General features: G+C 38.5%; 1 long non-coding RNA gene across 1 annotated transcript in view; it reads left to right on the forward strand.

Moving 5' to 3' along the window:
• LOC118164920 overlaps positions 1-5,106 on the forward strand; it is a 29,632-nt gene extending 24,526 nt beyond the window's left edge. Inside the window, exon 3 of the long non-coding RNA XR_004749741.1 lies at positions 5,020-5,106. This is a non-coding gene — a long non-coding RNA (uncharacterized LOC118164920). The remainder of the gene's footprint in view (positions 1-5,019) is intronic.
• The last annotated feature ends 894 nt before the right edge of the window (positions 5,107-6,000 follow it).

A 6,000-nucleotide genomic window follows, 5' to 3' on the forward strand; every position in this document is an offset into this window, starting at 1 on the left:
AGTCACAAATGTAAACTGTTGGTAAATAATAATAATAATAATAATAATAATAAAGCATATGCAACATCCTGGTAATATACTGTTGTGATTCAGGCTTCCTGATTTTTTTCCCAGATAAAGATAAAAACAGTATACTGACATCATTAATGTAAAGTACTTGATACTTCAGACAGAGAAAGAAGTCAATGAAGTTTTGCTGAACTGCACCAGTCCGTACTGGGCCCATGGCCCATGCTATTTATTTTTTATTTTTTTCCTCTTCCCCTTAGTTAATATCTGTTTTGCTTGCTTGTTTTTTTGTTTGTTTTAGTTACTTGTTTGTTTTAAATTCTGTAACACTGTATGTCCTTTTACCCTTTTAGATCAAGAAAGTCAGTGGTCACCTCTGAAATAAAAATTTCCCCCTCTCTGCCCCCAATTAAAAAAAAAAAAAATATTCTGAATTATTTAAAAATTACTCTGAATTATTTACATGAACAACCAGAAGTAGGTGGCTAATTATAACATGCAAAAGAAAGGAAGAAAATAATGTTCATAGTGAATAGCAAACAGTCATTAATATGTTGTGTAAACAAAGTACACAAAATTGATTCTACAGGGTTAGAAAATAATTATTGTATAAAAACTGTTGGGCTCTTGGAATCACTTGGTTTCCTTGCTGGTGTTCTAGCGTTACAAATGATAACATCATCCATCTGGTATTAGTCATTTTAGTTCCTTTTAGTGCAGGGACAGAACAAGAAATTCAGTCTTTTCTGAAAAAAACACTGATGACTTCAAAAGACTCTTACAGGATCCTACACCTTCTAGGATAAGATAAAGTACTGCAACTAACTATATCGGTATTCCATAATTTATTCCTACCATCTTTGGTCAAGTTTTGCCATCTGAGGTTCTTGTTAGATCCAGCGACCTGGAAAGTAGCAGTTGCCAAAAGAGCTGCTTACTGTTTTTGAAGAAAGAAAGTAACAGTCTCTTCTTTTAGATAAGAAATTTGCTATGCTTATCTTTATGTTTGTCATCTCAAGGTTAGGTAGCTACAATACAAATACATCTTCAGAATATGCCTGCTTGGCATAGCTGGCTGTTAGCTGATTTTCAAATACAATTTCAGCTCCTAATTTTATCTAGGAAGTCTGAAATGTCCTTGTCTTAAATGCCAGCTTTTCCTCCTGGGATATTTTATAATCTAATTTAATATATTAAACACAATAAGTGGATCTAGGTTCACCCCAGCACCCCACACTACCTATGTCCAGACTTTCTGTTGAGAAAACATCAAAAGAATCTCAAGAAAAACAAAACAAACAAACAAACAAACAAAACATTGCAAGCATGGCAAACTGTGGTCAGGTATCTGATCTAGATTTTCATAGGATGAGGACTCTAGAAGATACAATTAAGTATCTCTGTTCTTGGTTGAAACTATTCTTTAGCAGTTGCAATAATCTGCAACAATGAAAAATAACATGATTTAAAATAATGAAAAAAAAAAAACTAATGCAAAATAATGGAAGGCTATAAGTGATGCAGTTTTGATGGCAAAATCAATCTGAAGTATCATTCCAACTTTGCTTTGTTAGAGAACAGAGTTATTGACCTGTAAATCATCATGCTGAATTTCAGTAGAGGACAGGACTGCTTGTAGCATTTTTAGGTTATTTTAAAAGTTCCTTAGCATGCCAGAACGTGTCAGAAAAAAGTTAACTTCTAAATTTTATGTGGCTTTAGAGCTTTTTCGTTGACTTGCACAAAAACTTAGGCTATAATATTGTTAATAGGCATGGTATATATAAAGTTAAATAAATCATATGCTACAGGTAACAAATGCTTACTGTTCATATAGCAGTCATGATATTCCATGGGAACTGACATTATATTACTTAAGGCAGATTTTAAAGACTGAAAAGATGTCCATAGTTACCTTGTCTGGTCCATATATAAAGCTATACAATGTGATGTAAGAAATTCCTGCATTATGCCTACAAATAAGCCAGTATCTTTTAGCAGACTCCGCAAAATAAATAAAAAAATAAATAAAGTTATGTGTTCCTTCCAAGCTTTCAGTCCTGGATTGTTCCTTATACAAGCATAAATATGCTTGTTTAAAGCATGTTGGGGATAAAAATATTTTAATACTCTTGAAAATAAATCTGAGGATTATAAATAATGAAAACTTAATAAGTACATGTTTAATGCTTTTAGTTGCTGTGTTGCTGTTTTTAATAGAAACTGAAACCAGTATTTAAATGCCATTTGACTTAGTCTGGGTCTATTCCAACACACAACCAGGAGGAGAATTACTTTTTTTTTTTTTTTTTTTTTTCCAACATCTTTCATCTTTCCAAAGATTTTGTTTTGTTTTGTTTTTTGTTCTCAAATTTTTGTAATTGTTAAGTGAAATGAATCATTTAGAAGGCTTTGGCTTAAGACAGCACAAAACCACCAGGGAAATTCATGGATACCAGAGAAGCCTCTTGATCTATATAATACAGTCAATAAGGCTGTGACTCTCAAGGGGGGCTTAAGGTCCTTGTCTTTAGCTTTGCACTTGTGATGCCTTTTGGACTAGCAACATGTGCTGAAGAAGCTTCTGAAATCATGAGGGACTTGGCATCACAGAAGAGGATTCTTCATAAAAGATTAGTAGAATCTCATTTGATTCCAGGCTGTAAAGCTGGTAATATCTAAGGGTTCCTGATCTTACAAATATATTTTAATAGGGGACGAAGAAGACTATACCTATTATGTGTATTTGTTTTTTAATTCAAAAATGGGTGAGTAAAAAAAAATAAAAATCTGAAGTATGGGACTTATGTGCTGTAACAAACCTTTGAAATAATTTTTATAAAAGTAATACACTGTGAAGCAGTGTTTCTTTTTAAAGGCTGTGGGAGATTCTAATTCTTTCATAAATGTATTTTAATTCAGAACTATCCTCTTTTCTTTGTACATGTTCCAACTAATTTTGTTGCAGTGTTGTGTGAATTTGTAAATTAATCTGGGTAAACCTCTTTAAATGTTAACATTGTTATTTAACTACAGCTATGCATTTCAGTTATGTAATAACCACAAAAGACAGGAGGATCTAGTTTAGTTGAAAGGGTAGAGGAGGAGTCCGGTACAATTATTTGAATAATCAAGTACAATTTATTATTTTTGTGCGTCTTTGTTTTCTCACTGAGCAGTGTGACAACATAGTAACCACTTGCAGATAAATTCACAGTTAAATTTACAGTTACCTGACCAAGTAGCGCAAGAGTGCGCTGGGCAACAAGCTGGCTAGATTTATTAGCAGAGCTTTAAACTAGATGAGGTCGGGGAAGGGGATGTACCTCTGAGTGACAGAGAAGAACCAAGGAACACAGACACTTCATGAAGCAACAAGGAAATATCTGTGAATAGTCCCAAAGGAACTAAAAGATTCCTCTGAAAAGATGACATGGCCAATAGCCCAGCTGAAGTGCCTCTACTCCGATGCACACAACATGAGAAACAATCAGGAGGAGCTGGAAACCATGGTGCATTTAGAAAACTATGACGCGATTGCTATTATGGAAACATGGTAGGATAAATTACATAACTGGAACACTGGAATAGAGGGCTATAAGGTTTTCAGAAGAGAGAGGTAGGGAAGGAAGGCATGGGGGTGTTGCCTTCTATATTAGTAAATTGATAGATTGCAAGGAATTGCCTCTGAGAAACAGAGTTGAACAGGTTGAGAGCTTGTGGGTAAAAATTAAGGACTGTACCAATGAAGGACACCTTGTGATTGGAGTCTACTACAGTCCACCTAATCAAGGAGAACCTGTTTATGAGGTCTTCTTGTTTCAGCTACATGAAGCATTGTGCTCACAGGCTCTCATCCTGATGAGGTATTTCAACCACCCAGATGCCGGCTGGGAAAGCAACACAGCAGGCTGTCAGCATGTCAGCAATCCAGGAGACTCCTGGGGTGTGTTGAGGAAAACTTCCTGGTCCAGGAATTAGAAAAATAATCCAGAGCAGAAGCTTACTGGACCTGGTGCTTACCAATGCAGATGAGCTCTTTAAAGACATTAAAATTGGAGGCAGTTTGGAGTGCAGTGACCACACATTGCTTGAATATGTGCAGGGATGGGATCAGGAAAAGCAAGGTGCACATGGAACTGAGCTTGGAAAGGGATGGAAAAACTAGCAAGAAGGGATTCTATAAGTATATTGTCCAGAAAAGAAAGGAGGACCTAGGCAACTACAGATGGGTGAGCCTCAGTTCTGTGCCTGGTAAGATCATGGCAGAGCCAAGAACAGAGCCTCTTGAAAGCAACATTAAGGTACGTGCAGGACAAGGAGGTGATCCAAGACAGCCGGCACAGCTTCACCAAGGACAAATTGTACCTGACCAATCTGGTGGCCTTCTCTGATAGAGTGACTGCATCTGCCAATAAGGGAAGACCAACCAATGTCGTCTACCTTCTGTAAGGGCTTTGACACAGTCCCAAACAACATCCTGATCTCTAAATTGGAGAGATATGGATTTGAAGGGTAGACCATTTGATGGACTAGGAATTGGATGGATGGCACAGGCAGAGAGTTGCGGTCAACAGCTCAATGTCCAGGTGGAGGCCAGTGATGAGTGGTGTCCCTCAGGTGTCAGTCTTGGGACCAGTGCTGTTTAATCTTTATCAGTGACACAGACAGTGAGATCAAGGGCACCCTCAGCAAGTATGCAGATGACATCAAGCTGAGTGGTGCAGTGTATACCACACATGGAAGGGATGCCATCTAAAGGGACCTGGACAGGCTTGAGAAGCAGGATCATGCAAACCTCCGGAAGTTCAACAAGTGCAAGTGCAAGGTAGCTACCCCTGGGTCAGGGCAATCCCAGACATGAGGACAGACCTGTAGAAGAAATCACTGAGGGCAGCCCTGCGGAGAGAGACCTGTGGATTCTGTTGGAAGAAAAGCTTGACATGAGCCAGCAGTGTGCGCTTGCAGCCCAGAAGGACAACTGATGCATTCTAGGCTGCATCAACTGAGGAGTGGCCAGCAAGTTGAAGGAGGTGATTGTCCCCCTCTGCTCTGCCCTTGTGAGGTCCCACCTGTAGTCCTGCATCCAGGTCTGGGGACCCCAGAACAAAGACATTGATAGAGCAAGTCCAGAGGAGGATCACAAAGGTGATCAGAGGGCTGGAGAACCTCTCCTATGAATAAAGGCTGAGAGACAGCTAGGGCTATTCAGCTTATAGAAGGGAAGGCTCTGGGGAGACATCATTGTTACATTTCAGTACTTAAAGGTGGATTATAAAAAGACAGAGAGTGACTTTTTATACAGGCAGACAATTGTAGGACAAGGGGGAATGGGTTTAAAAAAAAAAAGAGGGGAGATTTGGATTAGATATTAAGTGGAAAATCTTTATTCAAAGGGTGGTGAGGCATTGGAACAGGTCACTCAGTGAAGCTGTGGATATTCCATCCTTGAATGTATTCAAAATCAGGTTGGGACGAGGGCAACCTGATCTAGTGGGTGACATCCCTGTTCATTGGCAACATCCCTGTTTTCAAGTTTGCTCTTCTGACAAAATCCTGTCCATGATATATCATAAAATATATCTAGGATGACTCAAACATGCCCATGTGCAGAGACGTGGTTAGTGTTTCCCACTGAAGCAATTCCAGAGGTGCTTGGAATAAGACGTTCTCACAGACCATTTCCAAGTCACAGACTGGCTATGCAATCAATCGTTTATCTTCAATTTGTGTCTGCCTTATTGCTTGAAAGGGGGTCTTTGGTTCAAGATTTATATTTCTTACACCAAGAGAGTCTGTCAGATTTGCAGTGAAATGAAACTTGAAAGGGGTTTAAAATGTAGACCTTCCTGCAGCCTCATTAGATATTGTCTCACCCACAGAATCCTCCATTTCAAATACATTTCTTTTGAATGAAGGGTGCTGCCTCGATCATAGGATAGTAGCAAAGATTGTCCTATAAAACATTCACCTGGGAAACATTTTGCAACT

Source organism: Oxyura jamaicensis, chromosome 3 (genome assembly GCF_011077185.1).
Source record: "Oxyura jamaicensis isolate SHBP4307 breed ruddy duck chromosome 3, BPBGC_Ojam_1.0, whole genome shotgun sequence".
NCBI lineage: Eukaryota > Metazoa > Chordata > Aves > Anseriformes > Anatidae > Oxyura > Oxyura jamaicensis.